The sequence below is a fragment of the Scyliorhinus canicula genome, chromosome 1 (assembly GCF_902713615.1).
Source record: "Scyliorhinus canicula chromosome 1, sScyCan1.1, whole genome shotgun sequence".
In the NCBI taxonomy this organism is placed as follows: Eukaryota; Metazoa; Chordata; class Chondrichthyes; order Carcharhiniformes; family Scyliorhinidae; genus Scyliorhinus; species Scyliorhinus canicula.
The window spans coordinates 26,852,328-26,874,962 of NC_052146.1; the positions used below are offsets into that span (position 1 = coordinate 26,852,328).

The 22,635-nt window shown below is 48.4% G+C and overlaps 1 protein-coding gene across 1 annotated transcript in view; it reads left to right on the plus strand.

Annotated features, from left to right (window-relative positions):
* LOC119978323 overlaps positions 1 to 22,635 on the plus strand; it is a 492,194-nt gene that overhangs the window by 367,465 nt on the left and 102,094 nt on the right. The gene's annotated exons all lie outside the window — the stretch shown is intronic.

Consider the following 22,635-nt stretch of genomic DNA (forward strand, 5'->3'; position numbering starts at 1 on the left):
CCATATTTAAGAATTCAGCAACCAACTTGAATGAGTATGCCACCACGGTCACAGACTTCATCAGCAAATGTGTGGACTACTGCGTGCCAAAGAAAGCAATACGTATGTTCCCCAAACGGAAACCATGGCTCAATCACGAGATTGACGCCCTACTGAAGGACAGATCTCAGGCATTCAAGTCAGATGGCCCTATACAAGAAATCCAGGTACGACCTCAGCAAAGCCATCCGAGATGCCAAGAGAGAATATCAAACCAAGCTAGAGTCACAGACAGACTCTCGGCGATTGTGGCAAGGACTAAACAACACAACGGGCTAGAAAGCGAAGCCGAGCAGTATCTCCGGCAGCAGCGCACCCCATCCCGATTAACTCAATGCATTCTATGCTCAGTTTGAGCAGGTAACCAACAATCCGCAGTCGATTGCCCCAGCAGCCCATAACTCACCCATGCCCACTATCATAACTTCCGAAGTCAGATCGCCCTTCCTGAAAGTGAACCCTCGGAAGGCGATGGGCCTGGATGGGATCCCTGGTCGTGCACTCAGAGCCTGTGTGGACCAGCTGGCAGAGATATTCGCGGACATCTTTAACCTGTCCCTACTCCACTCTGAGGTCCCCACCTGCTTCAAGAAGACCACCATCATACCGGTGCCAAAGAACCAGGCAACATGCCTCAATGACTACCGTCTGGTGGCCCTGACGTCAGTCGCAATGAAGTGCTTCGAGAGGTTGATCATGAAGCGCATCACCTCCATACTCCCAGAACACCTTGATCTACTGCAATTTGCATACCGTCGCAATCGGTCCACAGCAGACACCATTTCCCCGGCCTTACACTTATCCCCAGAGCATCTCGACAACAAGGACTCCTACATCAGACTCCTATTTATTGACTACAGCTCCGCCTTCAACACCATAATCCCAGCCAAGCTCATATCAAAGCTGCAAAACCTAGGACTTGGCTCCCCACTCTGCAACTGGATCCTCGATTTTCTGACCAACAGACCACAATCAGTAAGAATGGACAACAACATCTCCTCCACAATAGTCCTCAATACTGGGGCTCCGCAAGGCTGCATACTTAGCCCCCTACTCTAATCCCTGTACACACACGACTGCGTGGCAAAATTTGGTTCCAACTCCATCTACATGTTTGCTGACGATATGACCATAGTGGGCCGGATCTCAAATAATGATGAGTCTTTTTACTTTTGCTTTAGGCTGTTTGCTGCAGGATGTGTTTTAGTTTCGTTTTCAGAGCTGGATTGCTGCAGTCACTGCCAGAAGGGGTATTAGTCTCTCTCTCTGTAATCTAAAGACTGTAAATCGATCCTTTGGTTATTTGAAACTAATAACTGCTCTCAGTAGTGATTTTAACCTGATGTGCTTCTGTTAAAAGGTTTTTAAGTCTTATGGATGTTAAAAGGACAGCTTAAGGATTATTTAGTGTTGTATTCTTTGGGGATTGTATATGAATTGATGGTTGCTAAGATGTTCACTGTATGTTTTAAAAAGGTTACTTTGAGTTCATAGAATAAACATTGTTTTGCTTTACAAATTACTTTTCCATTTCAGCTGTACCACACCTGTAGAGTGGGCCGTGTGCTCCCCATACCACACTCTATTAAAAGTTGTGTAACAGGTGAACTCCGTGATACACTTTAGGGTTCTCTAAACCCTAGGCCATAAGAATATTTTTTTTCACATGTACCGAAGTACAGTGAAAAGTATTTTTCTGAGGCCAAGGGAACGTGCACAGTACATGCATAGTAGATAAAAGAATAAAAGTACATTGACAATGGTACATCAACAAATAGTGATTGGTTACAGTGAGAAACAATAATGCCGAATTCACAGTCATCTGGATTTGGTTTGTCACTTTGAGTTAGAATCATTAAAACCTAAGGTCCACAAAACTTTGCTTTTAAAGGTTCAGCTACCACTGGGAACAATACTAAAACTTTATCTCCACTGGCAAAATTACGAACTTTAGATTTCTTGTCCACTACCCAGTTTCATCACATATGTTTCATCACATAAATCTTGAGTTCTCACTACATCAGGAATTGAGTTTTTAAATTCCTCCAAAAGACTAATTTGTCTGAGAGCTTCATACATTTGGTCTATTTTCAAAGCCTTTATCCACCTATCAAAATTACTCTGTTTGAGCCTTTCAAACTCCATGTATATTTGACCAAATTCTTTCCTTAAATTTTGAAACCTTTGTAGTCTTCAGGCACCAGTTCATATGCACCTAAGATGGATGTTTTCACCTCCTCATACGTCGCAGATACCTCCTCCAGTAGTGATGCGAACACTTCATTAGCCCTACCTATCAGCTTTCTTTGAATCAGTAATACCCACATGTCCTGTGGCCATTTCATTTGTTTAGCCACCTTCTCAAATGAAATGAAAAAAGCTTCTACCTCCTTCTCATCAAACCTCAGCAATGCTCGGATATATTTAAATAAATCCCCAGCAAGCCTTCAACTATGATGTTCTTTCTCACTATACCCATCACTATCATTCAACTGTATGTTTCCCTTTACGTCTGCCAATTTTAACTGACTGTCATGTTTCATGGCCATTTTCTGAAGTTCAAACTCACTCTCTTCATCTTTTTCCCTGATCTGTATCTCCCTTTCTCTTTCTTTTTCTTCTGCTAGGGCTATTCTTTCTTTTCTCCTTTCTTCTCTCTCCTTTTCTTTGTCATCTCTATCTCTATCTCTATCTCTCTCTCTTCCCTTTTCCTCTCTCTCTCTTTCTTTTTCCTCTCCATCTCTCTTTCTTTTTCCTCTCTATCTCTTTCGTATTCAAGCTGCTTTAATTCTTTCTCATGTTCCATTTGTTTAATTTGTAACTGAATTTTTGCCATTTCCAATGTGTCAAATTGTATCTCAGGCAACTTTAACTGCTTAGGCACTGCCAGAATTACCTAATTTTCCCGCATTTTTTCAGGTAATGTTAACTGCAATGTTTTTGCCAAATCTAACAGTCTCTGTCCGTAAGGTACTCCGTGTGACCGTCTACACCCCTAAAAACTTCAGAGCCTCTGAAAGAGCCATTGTCCACAACACACTCCCCACTTAAACTAAAATACCACACCTGAAAAGCAACCTCAATATGCTCATCCCTCACTGTCTTTAAGTTCACTAAGCCGAACCAACAGATAGACTTTTATCACGGATGAGCCCCCAATTTGTTATGGGCCAGGGTTTAGAGAACCCCAAAGTGTATCATTGAATTAACCTGACTCAGAACTTTTAATAGATTGTAGTATGGGGAGCACACGGCCCACACTACAGGTGTGGTACAGCAGAAATGGAAAAGTTTTTTTTTTAAAGTAAAAAAATGTTTATTCTACGAACTCAAGTTAACCTTTTTAAAATATACAGTGAACATCTTAGCAACCATCAATTCAAATACAACCCCCAAAGTATACAATAGTAAGTAATCGTTACTTTCCTTTTAACATCCATAAGACTTTAAGAAACCTTTTATCAGAATCGGGTTTAAATTCACTACTGAGAAAAACTCTGAATTCACCAGATGATCAAGAGATCATGTTCACATGGCAGAGAGAACAACATTACACATTCTGTGGCTGACTGCAGCTCCAACACTGAAACGAAACCAAAAAAACACAGACACACCCAAGCTTTTCTCAAAGTGAATCTAAAAGCTGACAGACAGCCCAACTCCACCCACACTCTGACATCCCTGCAGTAATAAACACCCATTTCTTAAAGGTACACCGACTATAGTTATTCTATAAAAAACACCCATTTCTTAAACTCTCACATGACATGTCGTAGAACACCACCGATTCAGTCCCGGCATCAACACTTAGGGCTGAATTCTCTGCCGTCGGGATTCTCCATTTTGCCGGCAGCCAGGAGTTCCCAACAGCGTGGGGCTGTCCCACAATGGGAAACCCCATTGACCAGCTGATGAAACGTCTCCGAAAATCACGTTCGGCGATCGGCTGGAGAATTACAGTTCCTGATCAAATCGGAGGTGGTGCAGCTTTCATGATTCTCCGCCCCCTCCAAAGCCCATGTGAGGGCCTCAGGACATTGCCTGAGGCCCGCCCCGCGATGCTCCGTTCCCGACCGGCTGGGCTCCCGAACATGTGGGCCTCTCATGGTCCCCTCCAGTCGGGAACTTGGCATGGCGGCTGCAGACTCAGTCCAGCACCACCACAGTTGGGGGAGGGCCAATCCGCGGGCAGGAGGGACTTTATCAGGGGTTGTGGGCACTGTGTGGGGGGGTTGGGGGGGGCGGTCCGGGTGCTTGAGCTGGCCAAAGGAGGGGACACTATTTTGCGGGCTTTCTGTGCACGTGGTGGTTGAGGCCGCGGATAAGGTTGTCCTCTCGCAGACAACTAAGTGCCAGAGCCACCTGGACATTGTAGCGCCTCTCCTCAGCATGGCCCAGTACCAGCAGGCCACGGCTGGGAACATCGGCCGCATTTCCTAGTTGCTGGCCGGCGTTGCGCAGATACTTGGTGGGGTGGCCCAGTAAGCCCAAACCCAGAGGGAGGTGACCCAGACACAGAGGAGGAGGCCCAGTCACTGGCTGATGTGACACATTCGCAGCGCGATGTGATGTAGTCCCAGACCGCAATGGTCCATTCCCTGTGCTCCATGGCCGCGAGCACGCAGACCCTGGTCAAGACCAAAGCAGGCCTCCAGGACTGACAGTGCCCAGGTGACATGGGTGGCATTAGGGAATGGTTCCGCTGGCACACCCGGCCAATGGAGTAGCCCGGGGGCCATCGGATGGGGCCATGCCGGTTACGCCCACAGGCGAGGTGCCGGCACACTGCAGCACCTCGGACTCCGTCCCGCTCCTGTCCCTGGTGCATGTGGTGGGCATCAGGCATAACAGGGCGGCAGCACGCCATCCGGGTCACCCAAGCAGCGGCTGGGCCCATCCAGGCTGGGTCGCCACGGCAGGTGCGCGCCATCGGGGACCTTTGTTGCAAGGCAGGAGTGGCTATCTTCACTCCTGCTGTGCCGTCTGGGAAACCACCTAGGCATAGTGTGAGGGCCCTTAAGGCCAGAAAATTACACACCATTTAGGTTGGCATGGGGACAGGGTACAGTTTAGTTATATGGGCTAGGGCAGAGACTGTATATATAGTTCTCACAATAAACACCTGTTAATATAATTGAAACCTGCCTCGCAGTTCTGTCTGATGAGCCCGGGCTGGCCGGTGGAGGAAGTGTGGGGGAGGGGGGGTGGGGGGGGGGGGGGGGGTGGTGTGTGGTGGGTGGTGTTGGGGACTAGCGCATTCCCTGTGGGAGGACCCCCCCCCCCCCCCCGCGCCCCAACCATTCCCAGCACCCCCACCCCAGGGATTCGGCGGGGCCGTGTAACGGCCTGGCCAGTTCGCATGCAGGGATCAGCTAGGTGGAAGGTGCTGCTGTGGGCATGTGTCAGACGTTATACCAGAGCATATCGCAGAGCGGGTTGTCATCACCCTCCAACCCATGGACCAGACTCACTGTCACTGCCAACCCTGGGCCCCCAGTTCATGGTGCCGCAGCTATAAGGGAGGGGTGTGCAAGCGGGCGGTTTGGTGGTCTGGGAAGTGTGGATCTGAGATGCGGTGTCCGTGTCCCAAGCCAGCACTTCCCCCTGTCCATCCCCACCCCCTAGTCAGTGAACCTGGAGGCGATCAGAGCATCCCGTGAGTGTTGGCCCTGGTGATGACGTTGTGCAGCCTCCCGCCCCTGCTGCCCATGTCCTGCACATTGTTCCCCCTCCCCTTCAACCTCCTCATCAGACGAGGCCTGCCCTTCTTTCTCCTCCTCCTCCTCCTGCACATCGCCCCTCTGCTGTGCGATGTTGTGGAGGCAGCAGCAGGCCACCACAATGCGGGCGATACCCTCAGCATCAGCATCCCTGACCTGAAGCATCTTCAGGATGCAGAATGTCCGCTCGATCACACTCCTGGTCGCTGTATAGGCGTCGATGTAGCAGGTCTCCGCGTCGGTCTGTGGCCCCCGGATAGGCGTCATCAGCCACAGCCGCAGTGGATAACCCCTGTTACCCAGGAGCCAACCTCTCAACCAGGGGAGTGCCCCTCGAATATGTTAGGTATCACCGAGTGTGACAGGATGAAGGTGTCGTGCACATTGCCTGGGTATCGGGCGCAGAGGTGCACGATGCGCAGATGATGGTCATAGACCAGCTGGATGTTAATTCGGTTAGTGTGGAGTGGCCAGTAGGGGCTGTTTAGCCCAGGGCTAAATTGCTGGCTTTGGAAGCAGACCAAGTAAGCCAGCAGCACGGTTCGATTCCCGTAACAGCCTCCCCGAACAGGCGCCGGAATGTGGCGAGTAGGGGCTTTTCACAGTAACTTCATTTGAAGCTTACTCGTGACAACAAGTGATTTTCATTTTCATTATCTGCAGGTGCCCATGGGGCAACATGCATCCCGTCTATCACACCCGGACCTGGGGCATCCTGGCGACGGCAGCGAACCTCACTGCCTGAGCATTCTGGTGGACTTGGTGCACATGGAACTTGATGTATTGAGGTGCCTGGGCATATAGGGCCTCTGTGACAACGCAGATGCACCTGTGCGCCAAGGTCTGTGAGAGCTTGAAGAGGTCTCCACTCGGCGATCGGAAGGACCCCATCGCTTAGAAGGTCAGGGTGACTGTCACCTTGACGGGGTTGACGCACCCATACGACCTGTATCACTGTGTAGAGCCAGGGGATGAGGTGGGTGGTTAGTGGCACCCACAGCAAGATGACTGCCGTGATGTTGGTCAGTGCCTGGGCGCCGCCCCAAGTCTCATGGTGGGGTCACCTCTGTGCTCAGCCTGTCTCCACCTTTTTCTTTCCCTGGCCTTGGCAATGGCCCCCACCCCAGCCAGCACGGCCGGTGTCCGGGCCGACAACCCGCAGTAACTCCACACCATTCCTACCTCCTCTCTCTCGCTCAGCAGCCGTGACTCCAGGTTCATGACTTTTGGGAGGATAAGTGAACCATGCTGTTGGGAACTCGGGCCATCGATGGCGGTGAATCCCGGAGGCTCCGGAGAATAGCGAAATTGACAGAGAATCCCCGATGACATCGAAATCAGGGTGGCGTAGCTTTTGCGATGCTCCGCCCCCGACCGCCAAGTTCCCGAAGGCGTGGGAAGTTCGTGCGACTGAATCCGCAACCACCACAGCTGGGGGAGGGCCGGTTGGCACGTAGTGGTGGACATATTTGGGGCTGGGGGCACTATGATGGGGTGGTCAGGGATGCGTGAGCCGGCCGAAGGGGGGTACTATTTTGCAGGTACTTTTGCGCATGCGCGGCCAGAGACCCGGAAATTCTCCAGGCTGTATCGACAACTAAAGCTGGGAGCTCTACGCTGCCTGCCTGCTGCCCCCCCCCCCCCCCCCCCCCCCCCCCCCCCCCCCCGGAACAGGGAATCGGTGGCTGTTTTCACGACAATTTTTCCGTCTTGAATCGCCACCGTTTTCATGCTGGCGTGGGGGCTTTGTCTCCAGAATGGAGATTCCAGCCTGTGCCAGGCCCGCTAATGATATGCCTACTGTACTTTTACCCTGCGCGTTGAACAACGCATTTATGCCATTTTGGAGGTGCCAGAGAATCCTGATTTGGTGTCAAACCACCGGCACCTACCCTGATTTTGGCGTTGGAAGCTATTCTGCTTGCAATCGCGTTTTGCGATTTCGACAAATGGAGAATCCAGCCCTTAGTTTCTGTAACGGAGAATTCCGCCGACAATGTTTTGGCCTCAACTGTTTTCCGTGGTTTTGAATTCACAGACCGACCACTCCCTGGGTGAAGAAATTTCTCATCTCTGTCCAAAATGGTCTACCCCATATGCTCGGACTGTGACTCCTGGTTCTGGACGCCCCACCATTGTGAGCATCCTTCTTGCATCTACCCTATCTAATTTTATCAGTTTTCAAGGGATCCCCTCTCATTCTTCTGAACTCCATGAATACAATCCTAACCGATTCAATCTCTCCTCAACGTCAGTGTGCCATCCTAAGAATCAGTCTGGTAAACCTTCGCTGCACTCCCTCTATAGCAAGAACATTCTTCCTCAGATAAGGAGGCCAAAGTTGCCACACTTTAATTTTACACGCTAATCTCTGATTTGTGAGACTTTGCCGAAAGCCTTCTGAAAGTCCAAATAAACCATATCCACTGGCTCCCCTTCATCAACTCTACCAATTGCATCCTTGAATAATTCCAGTAGATTTGTCAAGCATGATTTCCCCTTCATAATTCTATATTGACTCTATCTGATCCTGCCATTGTTTTCCAAGTGCTCTGATATAAAATCTTTGATAAAGAATTCTAGCATTTTACCCACTACCGATGTCAAGCTGTCAGGTCTATAATTGCTTGTTTTCTCTCTAAATCCCATTTTAAGCAGTGGAGTTACATTAGCTACAATCCAATTGTAGGAACTGTTCCAAAGTCTATCGAATCGAATACCAATGTATTTAATATTTCCAGAGCCCCTTCCTTAGGTACTCTGGGATGTACATTATCAGGCTGTGGAGGCTTTAGAAAGGGTGCAGAAGAGATTTACCAGGATGTTGCCTGGTATGGAGGGCATTGGCTATGAGGAGCGGTTGAATAAACTCGGTTTGTTCTCACTGGAACGACGGAGGTTGAGGGGCGACCTGATAGAGGTCTAAAATGATGAGGGGCATAGACAGAGTGGACAGTCAGAGGCTTTTCCCCAGGGTAGAGGGGTCAGTTTCTAGGGGTCATAGGTTTAAGGTGCGAGGGGCAAGGTTTAGAGTAGATGTACGAGGCAAGTTTTTCACACAGGGTAGTGGGTACCTGGAACTCGCTGCCGGAGGAGGTGGTGTAAGCAGGGACGATAGTGACATTTAAGGGGCATCTTGACAAATACATGAATAGGATGGGAATAGAGAGATACGGACCCAGGAAGTGTAGAAGATTGTAGTTTAGTTGGGCAGCATGGTCGGCACAGGCTTGGAGGGCCGAAGGGCCTGTTCCTGTGCTGTACTTTTCTTTGTTCTCCTTTGCTGAATTCTAAACTGCTCCCAATTCTCAGACCTGTTGGGGGAGATTCTCCAATCGCCGGGTGAATGCAGCCAGAGAATCCCGCCAGTTGTTTTTCTTCACCAATTTGTATGCTTCTTCCTTGGATCTAATACTGTATCTAATTCCCCTTGTGAGCCATGGTTTGGCCACCTTTTCCATTTTATTTTTGCGTCAAACAGGAAAAACATTTGTTGCAGTTCACCCATACTCTCTTTGAATGTTTGTCATTGCCTATCCTCCGACATCTCTTTGTGTAACATTTCCCAACCCATCATGGCCAATTCTCGCCTCATATCATGGTAGTTTCCTTTATTTATATTCAGGACCATAGCCTCAGAATCAATTACATCACTCCATCCTGATGTTAAATTCTATCACATTATTTTTTCTCATCGCCAAGTGGTCTCGCACAACTAGATTGCCAATGAATTCTTCCTCTTTACAAAATACCCTGTTCTCTAGTTGGTTCCTCAATGTATTGATCCAGAAAACCATCCTGTGTACACTCCAGGAATTCCTCCTCTACAATATTGTGACTTATTTTGATTTGCCAAATTTATATGCAGATTAAAGTCACTCATAATTACAGATGTTCCTTTATTGCATGTGTCTCTAATTTCCTGTTTAGTGCCATTCCTCACACCATCTTCTGGGTGTTTGGATGTTGTCCGCTGCCTCAGTGGTCTTGTTTTCTGCAGTGCTCGGTCGGATTGGGATGAAGGTACTACCACACAGCATGCCTACCCACGGGAATCTATTTGGGAATATTTTGTTTATTAACAGTCAACATCATGCAAAATTATAAAAAAAGAATAAAGCCAAATCACTTACATCGCAGTCATCAATAATCAGCATTCGACATCAGTATAAACACAAAGCTCCAAATTGTAGTTGTACGAGGAAATCCAAGTGCACAGCAGACAGTAAACAGTCAGCAGTATACTAAAGTCTTCAATGGCCTGTCAGAGTATGCCTGCAGCAAACACCTCGTGTTCTCTCCCTAAGCAGTTCCCAGTAGAACTGCAAAGGTATCTTCCCAGTCGCTCCATCAAGCTGTCCAATCACATTCACTTCCAGTGCCAGCAGCAGGTCAGACCATGGGCTGGATTCTCCAATTCTGGGGCTATGTCACCACGCCGACTTTGCTGGGAGCTAGCAGGAAGGCAGAATAGAATGCCCGGCTCTAGCTTCCGAAAGGGCTTAGAAAATTGCCGGGTCTGTGGCCACGCATGCGCACGGTGGCGGCCTGCAGCGGCCGCGCTGTGCTTCATGGTAGAGGCCGCTCGTGGACCCGGCTCGTGAAATAGTCCCCCCCTTCGGCCGGCTCTCGGCCCCGGATAGCCCCACCACAGTGCCCCCACCCTGAATATGTCCCCCCTGCCTGCTGGAATGAGTCCGCAACCACCACGCTGAGTTCCCTACGGATGAGACCACACGTGTTCCTCACTGTTGGGATCTTGGCCGGTTGGGGCGGAGCATCGGGGGGGGGGCCCTCAGGCAATGGCCAGAGGCCATCTCTACATCTGCTTTGGAGAGAGCAGAGCAACACAAAAGTGGTGCTGCATCCGATTACGTCGGGAATGTGGATTCTCGACCGTCCGCTGAACATTATTTTGGCGTTGCCGACCAGAGAATCCAGTCCCATATTTTCTAGAACCTCACTCCAGGCCACAGAGGTAGAAGAGTTAGCAGTAAACAAGCACATTGCCTCCAGGCGGCGGCAGCTACCAGCAGGAGCAAGCAATAAGTATAGCCCCTAACCACCTGTAGATGCAGGTGAAGCCCAACCAAGTAAACAAATGTAAATAAAATAAGGGACAAAGCAATTTGGGACCACCCTTAATCGCGGTATTGGCCAAACTAAAACAAAGAGCAACGAAGGCTTACAAAGCTCAAATCAATCTGTCGTCTACCGAGCAGGAAAGGACGTAATGGTGCCAGTGGACACCCTATGCTCGCTCTCCAGGGACAGCTGGTCGCGATTGAAGCTGCGGAAGTGGGGCAGACATTCGAGCTGGACGACCCCCCGATCGCCCGCTGCCTCGACCTCTTTATAGTGAGTGGGAATCCATTTGGGACGTATGAAGTGCTCACTTAACTACAATTCCCAATTAGCAATAGCCTTCAGCCGTTCTGCCAGAGACGACCTACCTGGTCAGTGGTAGTTATTGGTGGTCGGTGGGTAGACAAGCAGGGGCTGGTGTTGCAATCCAGGAAGTGACATGGTGGACCCTTTGGCGCTAAGGCACTCACAAGCCCCCCCACCAAGGCCATGAAGCCCTCCCCCCCCCGATGGTAGACCACCCTGACCGAGGCTGCCCCCACCTCCCCCCCCCACCAGGGGTCCCCACAGCAGCCATTCCGCCAGCTTCATTTGAAATGTTGTACTAATCGGCGCCCGCATGACTACTTGTTGGGGAGGTGGTTAGATCACGGGAGGCCGTACGGCAGGGGGTTGCTCCCATTAAGTTTATAGAGATTGGCCTTAAGTATTGGTTATTGGTTTCTCGGCACGCTACGGTGGGAGCCTGATTTTGCCAAAAGGTGTGGGCCAGTTAGAATGCAAACCAGTCGGCGGCCAGCACGCTTCTCAATTTTGTCTTCTCCCGAGATCTAATGGCCTCGTCACGTTCTTGCTCAGGCGCAATGCGGCCGATAAAGCATGGCCGATATCTCTGATTCCTCATGCTGTTACATGACAATTGTGCCATGTTTGAATGTTTGTCAGAGTTGTGTCGTAGTTTAGAAGGTGTTTGTTAACTATGAAATCTTTAATAAAATATTATTTTTAAAAGAAATGTATCTCTTTGGTAAAAAGCCAGATGTAATAATAATAACCTTTATTGTCAGAAGTAGGCTTACATTAACAGTGCACTGAAGTTACCACGAAACGCCCGTAGTCAACACATTCCGGTACCTGTTCGGATACACTGAGGGAGAATTCAGAATGTCCAAATTACCTAACAGTACGTCTTTTGGGATATATGGGAGGAAACTGGAGCACCCGGAGGAAACCCACGCAGACACAGGGAGAACGTGCAGACTCCGCACAGATGGTGATCCGAGCCGGGAATCGAACCTGGGACCCTGGTGCTGTGAAGCCATAGTGCTAACTATTATGCTACCATGCTGTCCTGTGTAAGGTATTAATTTCATACCGAAGCCATGCTCCCCTGCCTCCAAGTACTTTTAAGTCTCTAATCAGCGCAACTCCTCCTTTGACTATCGTATGCTTTATATGCCGACAGAAGATTTTGGGATGCCCCTTTATGATGCTGCCAATCTTTTCTCAAAGTCCTTCTTTGCTTCCCTAATATGCTGGAGCAGCACGGTAGCACAGTGGTGAGCACAGTTGCTTCACAGCTCCAGGGTCCCAGGTTTGATTCGTGTCTTAGGTCACTGTCTGTCTGGAGTCTGCACGGTCTCCCCATTGTGGTGATATGCATCACTAGATACACAAGGGGTTCATGTAGGTACACTGCAACTAGGCAAACACTAGAAGGAGCACCAGAGACATCATGACCCGTGTCTGTGTGTGTTTCCTCCCCATGTTCCGGTTTTCTCCCACAGTCTAAAGATGTGCAGGTTAGGTGGATTGGCCATGACAAATTGCCCTTAGTGTCCAAAAAAGTTTAGCTGGGATTACTGTGTTACAGGGATAGGATGGAGACGTGGGCTTAGGTAGGGTGCTCTTTCCAAGAGCTGCTGAAGGCTCGATGGACCAAATGGCCTCCTTCTGCACTGTAAATGTTATGATTCTATGCTTTTTCTGCCTTTCCCCTGAACCTTCTGTATTGCTCTTGGATTTCAAAAATATTTTCCACCTGATATGTTTTATCAGCACAGCTTTTCTTCTTCTTTTCAATAAATATTTTTATTCTCCTCGTTTTTCACTTTTTCATCCAAACTTGCACCCACCAACAAACAATCAGCGGTAACAAATATAATGTTAAACCCCTGGCCAACAATTCCTCTTTCCCACCAACACCTAAACAACCCTCATTCACCCTCGGGAGCACCTCATACCGAAACCCCTCCTCCATGTTCTCTCCCAACTCTTCCTCCACCTTTGCCTTCATCCCCTCTACCGGTGCCTTCTCTTCTCCCAGAATAGTCCATAAATCGGCAACACCACCCACTTCTCCAGTCCCCCTGCCATCAGCACCTCCCGCAACAGTGTGGAGGCCGTGCCACCCGAAAGCTCTATTCTTCTTCATGAAACCTTGGACCTCCATATACTTAAACATTTCCCCCTGCCTCAACTCATATTTCGTCCTCAGCTCCTTCAATCCCACAAACCGTCCCCCTCGAAACAAGTCCTTTAATGCCCTGACTAAGTAAACACTAGAGGGAGCACCAGAGACGTCATGACATGCAGACATGCAGCTAATGAACACATAGAATAGGACACGACCAATGGGCAGTCAAGACACCCAGAGGTGACACTACCACAAGGGGCATTACACAACCCATCTACAAGGACAGGACACACATGCTCTGTCTCTTTCCACAGGCGACACTTACAGAGTAGGACAGGGGCAGATCAGAAGCATCACACCCACCACATGGCTTAGAGCAGACTGGTTTGTTAGACTGAGTTACTATAGCAAGATTAGTAGGAAAGTTAAATTCAGAGAGAACTATGCTAATGGTTTAAAAAATCACATTGAACTTCCTTCAAATTCTGGAGTATGTTTTGGTCAAATTGCATCGAGTTGCAACCTGTGTTATCCCAGAGTACATAACACAACATGGTACCAGTAGTGCCTGTTGAATCTATATAGTTCAACTCTGCAAGATACGTGACTACCATCAACAGCACCCCGGCAAGATGATCGAGTTTCCGGTTCCTCAGCAGCTCAGGTACCACGGCAATCTCAGTGCCAACTGGCGTGCATTCAAGCAAAGATTTGAGATTTACAGGATAGCATCCGACCTTGATGGCATGGCCGATGCTGAGAAGATAGATCTTCTACTAACCATTGCAGGTGAAAGTGCAAGAGAAATCTTCAACTCCTTCAAGTACTCCATGGGGCAGGACAGCAGAGACTTCCAGACAGTCCTGGACAAGTTTGAAAACTACTGCGAGGAGAACACAACAGAAATCGGTAGAACTGGCGCCTATACTTACCACGAGGCAAAGGTAGGCTTGCAACAGAAGAAAGCAGCAATTTTGATTGGCAGCCATCTTGCGCAAGGAGCCGCACATGTGCAGTTCCCGAGAAGACGCAAACCGGCGAAAGTGTTTTGTGCATGCGCGAGAAGCATGCTGTACGTCACAAGCGTCATGACTTCTCTGGTGCTCCCTCTAGTGTTTACTTAGTTGTAGTGTATTTACATTAACCCCTTGTGTATTTACAGATTTGAATATCACCACACACTCTGCCTTAAACGATGTCACCTCCGACCTCACCACAGCCTTCAAAGCTTTCCATACTACCAGGTATTTCCATACCTGCGAGACCTCACCCGTTCAATTGAACCACACATATTTGCAATCAGTTTTCCAATCTTATCAAAAAACCCTCAGTCCCCCAACAGCTCCACATCCAAACTCCACCCAGGCCTCTGTACTATTCCTTTCTCCAGCACCATATCAACTCAGTGAAGCGCATGGTCCAATATCGCAATTGCTGAATATTCCGACCACTTGACCCCGGCCAACAGAGACTTCGCCACCACAAATAAATCTATCCGCGAATAGGCCTTATGAACTGAAGAGAAGAAAAAATACTCATGCTCCCCCGGGTGCAAGAATCTCCAAGGGTCCGCTCTTCTTATTTCCACTATTAGACCAGCCAATGCTTTTGTTCCTGCTGACTGGATAAGCAATCGCGGTTGCGATCTGTCCAATTTTGGCTCCTGTACCATATTCTAGTCTCCACCCACGATCAATTCATGTGAATCTAAGTCGGGGATGGCCCCACACACCTTTACAAACCCCGCATCATCCCAGTTGGAACCATAAAAGCTTACCAACACCACCAATCTCCCTTCCAATGCCCCTGTCATTATTACGTATCTACCTCCCTGATCTGCCACAACTTTCTCCATTTGCAACCTCACTGTTTTATTCATCAGAACCGCAACCACGCTGCGCCCTACTATCAAAACCCGAGTGAACACCTGGCTAACCCAGCCCTATCTAAGCCCCTGATCCTTCACCTTCAAGTGAGTCTCCTGCAACATCGCCACATCTGCTTTCAAATGCACAAGCACCCTCAACCTCTTCACTGGGCATCCCAACCCCGTTACGAACTATCCTAACGGGGGTCTCGCTACCCCTCCCATCCCTGCTTATCCACAATCATCATACTTTCAGGCCTTGGGCAGCGCGGTGGCGCAGTGGGTTAGCCTTGCTGCCTCACGGCGCCGAGGTCCCAGGTTTGATCCCGGCCCTGGGTCACTGTCTGTGTGGAGTTTGCGCATTCTCCCCGTGTTTGCGTGGGTTTTGCCCTCACAACCCAAAAATGTGCAAGCTAGGTGGATTGGCCTCGCTAAATTGCCCCGTAATTGGAAAAAATGAATTGGGTACTCTAAATTTAAAAAAAATACTTTCAGGCCCGACCCACTGAGCCTGACCCGTCCCTATCCATTGTTGACATCAAACCCCATTCCCCCTCCCAAAATCCCCCCTACACTCCCGCTTGAAGAAACCCCTCCCCTCCCTTTTCTCCCCTTCTAGGCCTATTGAAACCTGCTCATCAGGCTCCAATGTCCGCAGCCCCTCCCCCCACAATACCTCTCCTCACTAGCTGTCTTAAGTTAGCTACTGCGGGGGGCCCTGCTCAAGCCTTTCCTCCCCTCCTGTCCAATCGCTGGAAACAAAATCCATAAAATATATACTTTACATAAAAAACCATTGTTACAAAGAACAGCAACAAAATTGTTAACCTCTATAACAGCATGATGTACGAACATTATTCAAAGCTATGAAGAACAATAACAAAAAACCTTTAACCTCGATAACATTATGAAGTAGAAACATTATTCAAAGTTACATATATGCATTCTCCCTCTCTTTAAATCTGTCCCAAGCCTTCTGCCTTCATAAATGCCCCCGCCGCCTCTGCAAGTCTCTGGAGTTGTAGGTCACCCTTAGCTTTGCTGGATACACCACTCCAAACCGCACTCCACTGTTGTACAATGCCACCTTCACTTGGCCGAAAGCTGCTCGCCGCTTTGCCAGTTCCACTGCCAAGTTCTGACAGATAAGAACCTCGGCACAAGCCCATTGCACCTCTTGCTCCTTCTTTTCCCGGTTCAATACCTTCTCCTTCATATAATATCTGTGAAAACTGATAATCACTGTACTTGGCGGCACAAAGAACAAAGAAAAGTACAGCACAGGAACAGGCCCTTCGGCCCTCCAAGGCTGCGCCGACCATGCTGCCCGTCTGAACTAAAATCTTCTCCACTTCCGGGGTTTGTATCCCTCTATTCCCATCCTATTCACGTATTTGTCAAGATGCCCCTTAAACGTCACTATCGTCCCTGCTTCCACCACCTCCTCCGGCAGCAAGTTCCAGTCACCCCCTACCGTCTGTGTAAAAAACTTGCCTCGTACATTTCCCCTAAACCTTGCCCCTCGCACCTTTAACCTACGCTTCCTAGTATTTGACCCCTCCACCCTGGGAAAAAGTCTCTTGACTATCCACCCTGTCTCTGCCCATCATAAGTTTATAGACCCCTCAACCTCCGTTGTTCCAGTGAGAACAGACTGAGTTTATTCAACCACTCCTCATAGCTAATGCCCTCCATGCCAGCGAACATCCTGGTAACTCTCTTCTGCACCCTCTCTAAAGCCTCCACATCCTTCTGGTAGTGTGGCAACCAGAATTGAACACTTACTCCAAGTGTGGCCTAACTGGCAGCACGGTGGCCTAGTGGTTAGCACAACTGCCTCACGGCGCTGAGGTCCCAGGTTCGATCCCGGCTCTGGGTCACTGTCCGTGTGGAGTTTGCACGTTCTCCCCGTGTCTCTGTGGGTTTCGCCCCCACAACCCAAAATGTGCAAAGTAGGTGGATTGGCCACGCTAAATTGCCCCTTAATTGGAAAAAAATAATTGGCTAATCTAAATTTAAAAAAAAAGAAAAAAAAAAGTGTGGCCTAACTAAGGTTCTATATAGCTGCAACATGACTTGCCAATTTTTATACTCAATGCCCCAGCCAATGAAGGAAAGCGTGCCATATGCCTTCTTGACTACCTTCTCCACCTGTGTTGCTTCTTTCAGTGACCTGTGGACGTGTACACCTCGATCTCTCTGACTGTCAATACTCTTGAGGGTTCTACCATTCACTGTATATTCCCTACTTGTACTAGAACTCCCAAAATGCATTACCTCACATTTGTCCGGATTAAACTCCATCTGCCATCTCTCCGCCCAAGTCTCCAAACGATCTAAATCCTGCTGTATCCTCTGACAGTCCTCATCACTATCCGCAACTCCACCAACCTTTGTGTCGTCCGCAAACTTACTAATCAGACCAGTTATATTTTTATCCAAATCATTAATATATACTACGAACAGCAAAGATCCCAGCACTGATCCCTGCGGAACACCACTAGTCACAGCCCTCCAATCAGAAAAGCAATCAGAAAAGCACCCTTCCATTGCTACTCTGCCTTCTATGACCTAGGCAGTTTTGTATCCATCTTGCCAGCTCACCCCTGATCCCGTGTGATTTCACCTTTTGTACCAGTCTGCCATGAGGGACCTTACTGAAGTCCATATGGACAACATCCACTGCCGTACCTGCATCAACCATCTTTGTGACCTCTTCGAAAAACTTCGGCATCCCGTGGATGCCGATGAACCCCACTGCCTGGGCATCCTGGTGGGCTCGGTCCAAGTTGAAGTGGATGTATTGAACTGCCTGGTCATATAGGGACTCCGTCATGGCAAGGAAGAACCTGTGCACCGAGGTAGGTCTGTGCGATCCTTGACAGGTCCTCACTTGGCGCCTGAACAAAGAACAAAGAACAGTACAGCACAGGTACAGGCCCTTCGGCCCTCCAAGCCTGTATCAATCATGATACCACCCTTGGCCAAAACCCTCAGCACTTCCTGGTGTCTTATCCCTCTCTACCCATCCTATCCATGTATTTGTCGCAATGCCTTTTGAATGCCACTAATGTATCTGCTTCCACAACCTCTCCTTACCACCATGCACCATGCAGTCCTCCATTCACTCACCACCCTCTGTGGAAAAACCTGCCTTGCACATTTCCTGTAAACTTTGCCCCATGGATCTTAAACCTATGCCCCCTAATGACTGACCCCTCGACTCTGGGAAAGAATGCCTGCCCATCCACTCTATCCATGCCCCTCATAATCTTGTAGACCTCTATCAGGTCATCCCACAACCTCCATCTTTCCAATGGAAACAGTTTGAGTCTATTCAGCCTCTCCACACAGCTAACTCCTGCCAGACCTGGCAACATCCTGGTAAAAACTTCTACACTCTCTCCAAAGCCTCCACACTCTTTCTGGTAGTGTGATCGCCAGAATTGTGCGCAGTATTCCAAGTGCTGCCTTACCAAGGTTCTATGTAGCATGACTTGCCAGTTTTTATACATGATGCTGTGTCCAATGAAGGCAAGCATTCCATATACTTTCTGGACTGCCTTGTCCAGTTGTGTTGCTACTTTCAAAGTTGCTACTGTGGACCTGTACGCCCAGATCTCTCTGACTTTCTATATTGCTGAGAATTCTGCCATTTACTGTATATTTCCCCTCCGTGTTATACCTACCAAAATGCATTAGACTTACCAAAAGGCATTACCTCACATTTGTCCGGATTAAACTCCATTTGCCATTTCTCCACCCAAGTTTCAACCTAAGTTGCGCTGTATCCTCTGACAATCCTCAACACCATCTGCCACTCCACCAACCTTGATGTCATCCGCAAACTTACTAATCAGACCATGCCAGTTCTGTATCCTTCTTGCCACCTCACCTCTCATCCCGTGTGTCTTCGCCTTTTGTACCAGTCCACCATGAGGCACCTTGTCAAAGGCTTTACTGAAGTCCACTGCCCTCCCCTCATCAATCATCTTTGTCACCTCCTCAAAAAACTCAATCAAGTTAGTGAGGCACGACCTCCGCTTCACAAAACTATGCTGTCTATCGCTAATTAGTCCATTTGTTTCAAAATGGGTATAAATCCTGTCCCTGAAAATTCTCTCCAATAAATTACCTACTACCAACGCGAGGCTCCTAGTTTCCTGGATTATCACTGTGACCTTTCTTATGCAGCGCTACCACATTGAAAATGAAAAAATTAAAATGAAATGGAAATTGCTTCTGTCACAAGTATGCTTCAAATGAAGTTACTGTGAAAAGCCTCTAGTCGCCACATTCGGGGAGGCTTGTACGGGAATTGAACCATGATGCTGGCCTGCCTTTGTCTGCTTTAAAAGCCAGCTCTTTAGCCCTGTGCTAAACCAGCCCCATTGACTATTCTCCAGTCCTCTAGGATTTCACCTGTAGCCAATGAGGATACAAAAATGTCAGTCAAGGCCTCAGCATTTTCCTCCCTAGCTTCCCTCAGTATTCTGGGGTAAATCCCATCCAGCCCAGGAGACTTATCGACCTTAATGTCTTTTAAAACACCCATGCCTCCTCCTTTTTGATGTCAACATGACCCACACACCCTACCCCAAAAGCATCTTCCACAAAGTCCTTCTTTGATGAACACTGGTGCAAAGTACTCATTTAATACCTTGCCTATTTCCTCCAGCTCAACACATAGATTCCCTGGCCTCCTTCTGCACTGTATGTTCTATGTTCTATGAAGTCACTGTCCTTAAGTGGTCCAGTTCTTTCCCTGTCCACCCTCTTGCATTTTACATATGAATGAAAAGCTTGGGATTCACCTTAATCCTACTTGCCAAGGACTTTTCATGACCGCTCTGAGCCCTCCTAATTTTCCGCTTAAGTACCTTCCTACATTTTTTATATACTCCTCAATGTTTTCGAATGTCCCCACCCTTCTGGACCATACAAAAACTTCCTTTTTCTTTTTGACGAGGGTCACAATATCCCTTGTTATCCACCGCTCCCAAAACTTCACGTACTTATCCTTTGATCTCTCAGGAAGTTGATTTCCTGAATCCTAATCACCTGTTGGTTGAAAGAGTCCCACATGTCCGATGTTGATTTACTATCCAACAACCGCACCCAATCCAAATTCTTCAATTCCTATCTAATGTTATTGTAATTTGCCTTTCTCCAGTTTAGCAACTTAACCCGAGGGTTACCCTCATCCCTATCTAAAAACATTCTAAAACTTACGGAATTGTGGTCACTACTTCCAAAATGTGTCCCTACCGAAACCTCGCCGACCTGTCCAGGCTTATTCCCCAATACCTGGTCCAGTACTGCCCCTTCCCCAGTTGGACTATCTACAAATTGCATCAAGAAGCCTTACACGTTACAAACTCTGCCCCATCCAAGCCCCTGGCGCTAAGAGAGTCCCAGACAATCCTCGGGAGGAGCCGGAACAACACAGCGCATCGGACTCCCCCCTCCCCCCGTCCCTGACGCATCTGGTGGGAAGCTGGAAGAATGGGGTGGCATCACGCCACCTGCCACACCCGAGCAGTAGCAAGGCTCATCCATGCCTAGTCACCCCAGAAGACTTCTGCCAAAGGAGATCCAGGTCACAGGGCGGGAATCACAGCAGGCCGCCTCCATTCCTAATCTACCGCCTGGGAATACACCTCGGTGTAGCATTAGGGCACATAAGGCCAGAAGGGTAGACACCAGTTAAGTTGGCACAGGGGCAGGACATAGTATAACATTAGGTACTATGGCAAAATGCTGTCTGTATTTGTTTATATTAAACAATGTTGCAACCTACCTCAGTGCTCTGTCAGAAGGGTGTGAGGGATGGGCTGGCCGCGGGCGTGGGGGAGGGGGTTGGGCCGACACTTGGGGTGGGTTTGTCCCAGGGACCGCAGTGCCACCCCCATTCTCCCCTCCTGCCCACTTCACCGTCCCCACCTCCGCCACCCCAGGGATTCAGTGGGACCATGTGATGGAATGGTAGGCATCACGGAGGAGGTTGCAAGGCAAGGGAGTGCGGAGTTGTGCAGGGTGCGTGTTCATGGAAGGGGGTGGTTGGCCAGGGTGGTGGGGCGGATTGATATTGGTGCCGCTGGTCAGTCCCGTCAACCTTTCCCTCTCTAAATCTCCCTTCACTCATACCCTCACCCTCTTCCTCTGTTAGGTTATCCCCCTTATCACAGTCCTATTTATGTGTTTGGTTGGACTCCTGTCCCCGCCCAGTTCAAGTGGCGCCCATCTCAACAGAGTTTCTCAGACTTCCCTGAGTACTTTCTCTTTCATTTCGTTCTCGAATCTGCTTGTCCCTATACCAATTGGCTTACAGCTCAGGTAGCTAGCCAGATATGATTCCTTTTGATGCTCTGCAGTTTAGTTTGACCCTAATTGCTTACATTCTCTCATCACCCCTGATTCTACCTACTTTGTTGGGTTCCACATGGGCAATGACAACTGCATTCTCTTCCACCCACTCCAAGTTCTTTACAATCAAGGGGAATTCTGGTGGGGCAAGCAGTCCAATTTTAGGAGCTTCCAATCATTACAGAAAGAACAGTACCCAAACCCCAGCCTATATTTTCTCCTATCATTTTCTCAATTTGAATGGCACCCTTCTGCATTTTGTCATAGCCAGCAAGTATACTCATACACCTTGCCTCATCCTCATCTACATGAGTAGTAAGCACCACTACCTGTTGGAAAATGTCAGGGGCTCACTCTTTTCCATCACTACTTGCTGATTTCCCAAAATTGCCTGAGTTGCATTCACACCCTCCTGTCCCCGATCGCTGACCAACTCTAAAGTTCTGTGCATCCTAAGGAGTGTAACCGCCTGCTGAAACAGTGTCTGTATAAATGTTCCTCTTTCCTGATGACTCACAATGTCCACAACTGAGACTCCAGTTCAGCAACTCTTGGGCCAAAGTTTCACAAGTTGCAGACACTTGATGCAGATATGGTTGTCTGATATTATAGTGCATTCCACACATTCCCAGATGCTGCCATCACAACACAGCATGAGCCTTGCCATTTCTTTCCAACCTTTTTTATTTAACTAGTTAATTAGTTAATAATTTATACAGCTAAAATATAATAGAATGTTGCACTCTTCTAGCTTGGAGTTAAAGGAAGAAAACTCGCAAACTATGAGAGGCTGCAAAATAAGTCGAAATAAAAGCACCACTTTTCTTTTTCCTTCCGCACTGAATTCCCATGTGAATCAAATTCCCAATATATACTTGTACGACGTCTCACTACTGTGTACTCTCCTCCTTATGTATCTCCAAACTTGGTAACTATGCTGGTAATGACTAAAAGCAAAGTATCGCAGACGCTGGAAATCTGAAGTATAAGTAGAAAATGCTTGATAAACTGAACTGATCAGGCAATATTTTGGGAGAGAAAAACAGAGTTAACATTAATTCTGTTTATGTCTCCACTAATGCTGCTTGACCTGAGTGTATCCAGCATTTTTTGTTTTTCTGCTGGTAATAAAAGCTGTTGAT